This window comes from Camelus bactrianus, chromosome 11, assembly GCF_048773025.1.
Source record: "Camelus bactrianus isolate YW-2024 breed Bactrian camel chromosome 11, ASM4877302v1, whole genome shotgun sequence".
NCBI classification, from domain to species: domain Eukaryota; kingdom Metazoa; phylum Chordata; class Mammalia; order Artiodactyla; family Camelidae; genus Camelus; species Camelus bactrianus.
Genome location: NC_133549.1, coordinates 17,267,389 through 17,275,956, shown reverse-complemented (window position 1 = coordinate 17,275,956; position 8,568 = coordinate 17,267,389). Strand labels below are relative to the sequence as shown.

The 8,568-nt window shown below is 56.0% G+C and overlaps 1 protein-coding gene and 1 long non-coding RNA gene across 8 annotated transcripts in view; one reads left to right on the top strand and one right to left on the bottom strand.

Annotated features, from left to right (window-relative positions):
• Window positions 1-3,396: 3,396 nt before the first annotated feature.
• JAKMIP3 (Janus kinase and microtubule interacting protein 3) overlaps window positions 3,397-8,568 on the top strand; it is a 108,286-nt gene continuing 103,114 nt past the window's right edge. For all 7 annotated transcript variants that reach the window (XM_074373353.1, XM_074373352.1, XM_074373351.1 and 4 more), the window contains exon 1: window positions 3,397-3,526. The gene's annotated coding sequence lies outside the window, so the exon portion shown is untranslated. The remainder of the gene's footprint in view (window positions 3,527-8,568) is intronic.
• Window positions 3,526-7,278, bottom strand: LOC141579052 (uncharacterized). The gene is made up of 3 exons (XR_012510033.1): window positions 6,629-7,278; window positions 4,685-4,848; window positions 3,526-4,148 (listed from the first exon to the last, which is right to left on the bottom strand). It is a non-coding gene; the product is annotated as an uncharacterized LOC141579052 (long non-coding RNA).

Here is an 8,568-nt window from a genome sequence, read left to right as displayed (position 1 = left end):
ATGAGGTGATGGGGCTACTTCTAAACTTCCCTCCATTCTGGCAATTCTCTGCTAATGTGGAAGGTTCTGGTTTTCCACTGGCATTCCAAATAACTGGCCTATTTAATGTAATATGGAAAAGACTATAGATCATCTAAGTACGGCTTAAATAATTATCGGTTAAATACCCACGTGGCCACCACCCAAGTCCGAAGAGAACGCGGGGGACCCAGAAGCCCTCTACAGGCTCCCCCCCGCTCCCCACGACCCCCCCAAAGGCAACCACTGTCCTGATTCTGAAAGTGCGCACTTCCCTGCTCTCCTCTACACTGTCATTCCCCTAGGTACCTGGACAACGCTTACTTTGGCTTAGTTTTGAATTTTGTGTGATGTATTATAAAAGGGGAAGGATTTATATGATCTGTGGAGAAACCAGAGTCTACGTAAGGTATCACATGAGTGAAGTAACATGATATGTATTGATTTGAGTCTTGATTTTAAAATTTTTGCTGCAGTACATTTCACAAGCAGGGAATGCGTGCATCCGTGTGCAGTGGGTCAGCTTTGACAAAGGCCGTCTCGCGTGTAACCCACGGTCCCAACGAGTTACAGGATGCCTCCATCATCTTGGGGATTCCCTCTTGGCCTTTCTTAGGTGCCGGGCCTGGTCCCCATCGCAGTGCGGGGATGCTCTGGGCTCCGTGCGGCTAAGCCCAGCACTCTCCGTCTCCGGAGTCTCCTCCTTGCCCAGCGGACGGTATCTGCCCATGTGCGAGCTCCTACCTTGCACTGCAGAGGCGGGCCCCACCGTGGGAGCACAGCGAGCTGGGCTTCTGTCCTGTGCGCGGACCAGGGCTGAGCGTCGCCGTTCACTGTTGTGACTAAAGCTGACATGAACATGCTTTGGAGAACAGACATTTTAAATGCTCTTGAGTAAATACTTAAAAATTGGGTCATGAGGTAGATACACATTTAACTTTTTAAGAAACTGGTGGAAACCTTTCCACTCTTGCCAACAATTGTGGCAAGTCCGGCATCCCCGCAGTCCTCTCCAAGCCATCGTCAGTGCTGTGGGATATGCTGCTGTCTGATGATATTTTTATTAACTTGTTTGCTCTTTTATTAGTATTGTTGTTATTGTTTTGTGTTTTTTGTTTCGGCTCATTAGATTTACTTCTTCCTTTACTTTTAGAGGAGGTACTGAGAACTGAACCCAGGACCTCATGATCGCTAAGCGTGGGCGCTGCCGTTTGAGCTATCCCCTCCCCTGCGCTGTTATTACTGGGTTGCACAATCCTTTGTCTTATCTACACGCCAGCTCCCTGTTAAACATGTGCACTGCAAACATTTTCTAATTGCTCTATCTTACCTATTTATTTTCTAACCAGTGTCTTTTGATGAGCAGAACTTTTTATTTTTTCTAAGATTTAAAAAAATTTTTTTGGATGGGGGAGGTAATCAGGTTTATTCCGTTATTTACTTTTGGAGGAGGTAGTGGGGATTGAACCCAGGACCTGGTGCATGCTAAGCACCGGCTCTGCCACTGAGCTGTACCCTCCTCCCTCCTCCACAAGTTTTTTGTTTTTTTTTTTTTTAACTTTCTTCCTAGCCGTTCTGAAAAGGGCCTGCAGCCACACTCCCCATACAGAGCCCCGGGGAGAGGAATATGTTCGACCTCAGGGCATCACTAACGCTGCCGCTGAGCCGACACTAGTCCTCAGGAGCGAGGACACGGAAACCAGCCCTGCCAGCGTCTGACCTCGGACCTCCAGCCTCCAGAACCGGGAGAAACTCAGTTTCAGTTGTTAAACAGCCCCGCCCCCACCTTTGGGATTTTTTTGTTACGGTGGCCGCCGCAGACCAATCCGAAGTTGCTCTCCTGCACACGCTAAACCTCCAAAGCTGCAGGAGCAGGTGGCTTCCCCGGGAGCACCCGCTCCCGGGCCCCAGCTCGCACCTTTGGTCTTACGGGAGGGGGAGGGGTCCCTAAAACAAGCTGATGGACAAATAAAACGTAGAGCCTGCTGTAACCATGCTAAGCTGGCACTGGCTGGAAAAAGACTGACGGCACCACAGCCCTACTCGACTGGCCCCGGTGGACGGTGGGGAAGGGACGTGTACCCAGTGTGCCATTTTCAAGCAATGGGCTTGGTTATCTGCTTTACTGGGAAGGAGAGTCGGCTGAGATATTTGTCTATACAGATAATCAGGGACGTAGAAGGCATGGGTTTGCAGGATTCGGGTTAAGGAGGTCTGGGGAAGATGTGCAGGGATGAAGAGGCCTTTTGGAATGGGGCCAGATGTGCAAATGTTTGCATTCCACATGCATCTCACCAAACGCTCCCGCTCCGTGCGACTCGCCTGACAGTCAGGTGGAAAAGACCACCCAGAGACTTACTGAGGGCCCTCTTCACTTTGACACTAACCCATCCACCATCGCCTCTGACCCAGAAACCAAGGCAGGGCGGCCGGGCCTGACATCCGTGGGGCCTCCGAGTCCTTCTCGCGCCCGTCAGGGCAGAGATGGGCGGAGAGGTAAAACCGCCTCACAAGGTGCCCAGGGTACCACTGGGAGAGCAAACCTGTGCTCTTAGGTACCTCCTTAGCCAGCTGGCTTTCCTGAGGCCAGAAAGCATGGGCCCAGGACAAGCTGCGAAAGTCCCCTCTCACTGTCACACTGAAGGGTCCACATTAGCTCTCTGGGCTCAGGACCCTGAGGTCTGCTGGTTTGCAAGTCCAGGTACCCCGGGAAGGCAAAAAGCCCACGGGGGAACGTTGTGCCCTGCACACGGGTTTCCATGGAGCAGTATTTGCTCCTCCTGCGCCGCATTCATGAGCCGGACCTCCTCTAGCGACTCTAAGGGGTGGGTGTGGGTATTCGTCCCACTTTGCGGATTAGCACTGAGACCTGGAGCCGGCAGCGGCGCTGGGCTGGGATCCTGGCGCCCCGCAGGCCCCGGAGGCGCGGCTTAACCGCGGATTTGTGGGTCTGAATCCGGAGCAAGGACATGATTTGCTCCACGCAAGGCTCCAAAAAGCACTTCTCTCTCCGCAGGGCGGAGAAAGGCAGCATTTGGAGATGGGAAGCCAGGAGTTAATGGTTAAAACACACACGTGCAGCACCTGCGTGCGTCTTCACGGCCGAAGTGCGGTGAGTCGTTCTCCCCAGGAACGTCCCTGGTGAACCCGCGCCCGCGCGCCGAGCAGCGCTGGCGGCCCCGAGGCGGCCCCTCTCCCCTCCCCCCTCCCCCGCACCCTCCCCGCCGCAGCCGGGTTATTTTCGGCAGCGCGGTTTCCTGGTTTTAATAGACCGCAAACCTGCTCCTTAAAAGCATAGGCGGGGCGGAGAAGGAAAAGACGAGGCGGGGAGGGGGTGTCGCGGAGCCGCGCGGCGGGGCGGGGAGTGCCGGGGGAGGGCCCGGGTTTGGGGCACCCGCGCGCCGTGACGCGCGCCCCCCGCCAGCCGCAGCGCCACTGCAATGGCTGAGCCGGGCCGTCGGACGCCGCCGCCCGGAGCCCCGGAGCCGCCCGCCCGCGGGGAGCCTCGGTGAGCAGCCCCGGCCGCCCCGGTCCCCGCGCGCCGCCGCAGCGCGGCCGGGCCTCTGCGCTGCGCCCGCGCCTGGCACCGTGCGTCCGGGGCCCGGGCGCCCTGCGCTGCGGGGCCGCGGGGTGGCCGGGTGGTGGCGGGGTGGCAGGGGCCGTTCGTTCCCACCCGCGGCCCGGGGGTGGCCCGTTAGGTTGCCTTGAGGTGGCCCCGCGGGTGGCCCGGAGGTGGCGGGGCGGCGGGGCGACGTCCCTCAGGCCGGGGTCTGTCAGCCGCGTCTCCCCTGCCGGCGGGCGGCGGGGGTCCTCTCTGCCTCCCCAGGCGTCCCCGGTGGTTCATCGGCCACCCCTCCGGACGGCGCTGGTTTCCCGGGAAGCGGTGGGCTTGGCGGCAGGCGCACAGGCCTGGGCGCGCGCGGGGACGCCGGCGCTGGGTGGGCGCGCAGGTGCTCGCGCCCGGGGACCGCGACTTGGCGTTTCCGCGTCGCCGACCGAGCTGCCCTCAGAAAGGCGCGGCCCTTGCGGTTTTTTGTTTTTTTTTTTTTGGTGTCCAGTTTTTTTTAATCTCCCGTGTTCCTGTTTCCGGGGGTGGTGGCGTAGCTGTCGGATGCTCAGAATAGGGGGACCTACAGAATGAAGGGTTTCATTGGGTGCCAAGAGGAGGCTCCGGCCTCCAGTTTTCCTAGAAAATCCCTTTGACCTCGTATCTCCGGAAAAGCGGAGGAGCGGTTGGGATTCTCAGCAGTTCTTCCCGCTCCGCATCTTGGGTTTGGATTCCTTATCCTTCCTGCAGTAAAAGCTTCCCTGTGGCCTGCTGTCTGCACATGTAAGGAACAGATACGGCAGGTGGAGGCTCTGACTTGCAGGAAAACAGCGCGAAATCGTAGGTGCCTTGGCTGCCACCGAGGGAGCAGGGAGCTGTTAGGTGCAGGGAGGACCCGCTGCGGGCCTGGGGTGGGGGGCCGCCCTGCCTTGAGTTGGGTGGAGGGAAAAGATTCCGGCAGTGTGTCTGGAGGGCCCAGGAGTAAAAGCGGGGCCAGGACCCTCCTAGCCCCTTCATGCTGTTTTGAGATTTTTTGATTGGGCCGGTGAATTAAGACTCACTTTGGCAACTACCCGCAATGATTTCCCCCACATTAATGGCAGACAGGGCCCTGCTTACCTCCTTGTAGGCTTCAGCATTAAGGAGCAACATTTTTCTGTTAAAGTGTTTCCAGGACCCATTAACAGAACGTTGACTGGCTTTCAGGAGGCAGGGGGTGGCATCACTGTCACCAAGTCTCAGGGTCTGGGGTTTTCAGTGCCACAAGTTTGCATTCACAATACCTGCAAGATTTAGGTTGTGAGCGATGGCATAACACTGAAAACCTGCTATGAAGAGGAGGAGAAAGGAAAGTGCTGATAAAAATGTCAGCCATGACACAGCGCCTGCTCTGTGCCGGCACCGTCCTGTTGCCCTGCCTGTGTTGAGGTGTGTAGCTGTCACCCTGAGAGCAGGCACAGGCTGCAGGAGGCCCAGAAGAGGCCTGAGGATAGAGGGGGTACCTCGGGAACCTGGCTTGGAACATGCCCTCGGCGTGCTGGCTGGAAGTGCAGCCTCACAGCCAGTCACCAGCAGTGAGAAGCCTGAGCCCAGGGGAGGGGACCGCCCTTGACTCAAGTCACGGAGGAGCGCTACCCCGTGTCTCTTAGGCATAGTCTAGGGACTGAGGGGACCTCACTGGGGCCTGCGCCCCGCACCAGGCTGCGTCTCCAGCTCTGCTGGCCCCACCCTGGAGTCTGCCTGCTCCTGGGCAAGGCGAAGTGCCTGGGCCCTTCCTCACCGGGGCTGGTCTGCCGTGAACTGGTCCCCAGTAGCTGTGCTGCGTCACAGTCCAGTGCGGAGTTGGGAGGCTGTGTCCTCGCACCCAGCAGGATTTCCTGCTGAAGGTGACTGGCCTGTGGCTGACCTCCGGGGAAGGGTCATGCCTCCCTGCTGATTTGCCCGTGGAAGAGGCTGCTTAAGTCAGTCACATCTGTGCACTCTGGGCAAGCGAGCTCGAGACCCCCACTCCCTCCCTGGCTCTGGGCTGCCAGGCTGTGGGTCCCCTAGAGCGATACCCAGCAGAGATCCTGCAGGCGAGGGTCCTTCCTTGCTGCCCTCCTCTGAGCCTCGGCCTCTGGCCCATGACTCACCCGAGCACTGGCCAACTCCAGCAGGATCTTGGGGGGGCCTCTGTGCAAGTCTCCCCAGTACACTGAGCCCTTGGGCTCCTTTGCGTCTGACTTTTGCTCCTCCCCTCCCTGATTATAAAATAAATTCTAAAATTATGGAAAAGTGATATCAAGACAGTCAGTACTACCCGAATGAATACCGGCACAGGTGACTCCTGTGCATGGACAGGTGCTGCTGGGGACTGGCTTCTGTCCCCCAAGTTCGTATGTTGAAGCCTTGGCCCCCAGTGTGTAGGTATTTGGAGGCGAGGTCTTTGGGAAGTCACTGGGGTTAGATGAGGTCGTGGGGTGGGGCCCCCAGCTGGGGTTAGTGCCCTTTGGAGAGACACCAGCCCGCTTACTCTGCCTGTGTCTCCTCCTGCCAGGCAGTGGGTTCTGAGATGCGTCCACGTGAACACTTCCCTCTTCTCTGCGGAGCCTTCCTGGTGGACGCGAGCCCATTTGTTGAGCCTTCTTCTACTGAAGCACACCTGGGCTTTCCTAACTTAGGCGCTTATAAACAAAGCTGTTAGGGATTTTTTTTTTAAGATTTATATTTAACTAATTTTAGACTTACAGAAAAGTTGCAAAAGTAGTACCAAGTTCTGTAGGCTCCCCTGATACCAACATCTTCCGTGATACCTTCACGTAGCGGTCACAGTCAGAACCAGGACCTTACTTAGCGCTGCTGCAGCGCTGTTCACACGACAACGGACCTTCCTCACACCCACAGGTTCCCCCGACAGGCCTGTCCTGCTCCAGGGCCCCACCCGGGACCCACGCCGCGGGGCCTCTTTGGTCTCCTCCAACCTGGGACCCTTCTTTGGTCTTCTTTGTCTTTTAAAACATTGATATTTCTTGAAACTACGTACTGATCAGTTATTTTGCAAAATGCCCCCCAGTTTGTGTTTACCTGCTCTTTTCTCCCAGTGGGAATGGGGTTATTCGTTTTTTGCCTGGCCTCGGCAGTCCTGTCTTCACGGGCCACGTCAGGAGGTGGCTGCGTCCACACGTCCCTTTGACAGCGATGTTGGGCCGTGTCGCTGGGTTTCTCCACGGTGAAGTGGCTGTCTTTCCATTCGCGGTCAGCAGGCACCTCGGGGAGACACTCTGAGCCCAGGCAAAGCCTGTTCCCCAAGCCCTCACCACCACAGGGTGTCCGGCACGTCTGGCGTCTCCGGTTATGACCGTGGTGTTTGCTGTCGGGACCCCCGTTTCCTTCTTTCCTTTCTGGTTGTGGGTTGGGAAGGAAAGCTGTGTCCCCGCCCAGCCATCTACTTGATGACTTGTTCATATCCGCAGGGACACACGGCCCCATTCTAGGTTGAAGGCCAGTGTCAACGGTGTTTTGTCCAGCAGACAGTTCCCAGTGCTGGCTGCAGGATCAACCTCAGGCTGGCTCCTGGGCTTTTTCAATAAGCCCATCTTATCTTTTTTCGTTCTTTTTTTTTTAAAGTTAAAATTGTTTTTTTTTTTTTTTTTTTTTACTTTCTGGAACGGCAAGATGTTCCAGACTTGCCTGGTTCCACTATCATTGGTTCACGGTTTCTGTCATTGAGGGGTTTTGTTCTGTTTTGTTTTGTGTTTTTAATGGTCTTCACTGTTTGCTTGCTTCTGTGTTGGTTTTAAACGTCTGATTCTTTTGACTGGAAGGTGACTTACCTTTTTGCCTGGGGGCCTTGAGGCTGTTTTGTTTCGCTCTGGCATCTTACGGTTCTGCTCGGAATGTTTCCTAGTTGTTGGCTCTGGGTTGGTCTGCCTGGGTGCACCTGTGGAAATGGGTAGATTCGGGTCCTTTCCTGTAGATGGGGAGCTCCGTGCATCAGCGCTGCAGGTGTCAGCTCCGTGCCGCTGCCCTGCTCTCCTGCAGGGATCTGGGGAGAGGAATGCTGTCTCGCCCTCTCTCCCTCTGAGCCCTTTCCTGTCTGTGCCACTCCCTTCTCCTGGCCCTCAGCCTGCGATGCCCCATGGTAGATACGCATTTGACTTTGTTCTTTCCCGAGCACCTTATACTCTGTTTTCTCATTTTGGGGATAATTTTGGTTTTCTTTTCTTTCTTTTTTTTTTTTTTGGAGTTGGAGCAAAAGAGTTTGCCTTTTCTCTTCTCCCCATTTTTGGTCCATTGTAGTGCTTGAATTTCCAGTTCAGGGTGGTCTTCCACACCCTCAGCTGACGGTCTGAGGGCGCTTAATCCCGTGCGGGTTTAGTTTTCCTCTGTTTCACAGGTGCTTTGCCCCCACCCTGCCACCACCCAGCACGGGGAGGACTTGGCGGGACATTGTTGTTTCTTTTGTGTGAAGTTTTGTTTCCAGATTTTCTCCAGTTGTCTCCTGTGGGCTTTTTTCCTGTTCGTATCGATGAGATTGGGGTCTTTCACGAGACTTCCAGTTTAACAGCCCCTTTCCTGTCGGCCTGGGGCGTCCAGACGTGTTAGTGAGGTGAGCATGTGCTCCGATGACGGTGTCCTGGTCTCGAAGACCCAGCGTGTCGCCTTCTTTTCTCTTCTTTCTCTGGTTGCCAGTGAGAGGTTCCCTCTCTTTTTTGCCTTTTTTCTCCCCAGAAGCTCTGTCTGGGAGACTGAACTTCCAAATCATGCTGTCTGTTCACACCCTCTGGCCTCTTGGTTCACCCAGCCCTTCATCCGTCTTCACGTCACACGCCCGCCACTCCCCCACCGCCGCGGCCCCCAGCTCTGCTGAGATGTAATCGACACCTAAAATCGCGTACGCATAACGTGTGCGATGTGCTGATTTGACGCATTTGTAAGCTGAAAATGACTCCCACCATAGGGTTAGCTGCTACCGCCATCCCATCACGTGTCCCCCGTATCTAAGTGTCTGTGGTTGGGACACT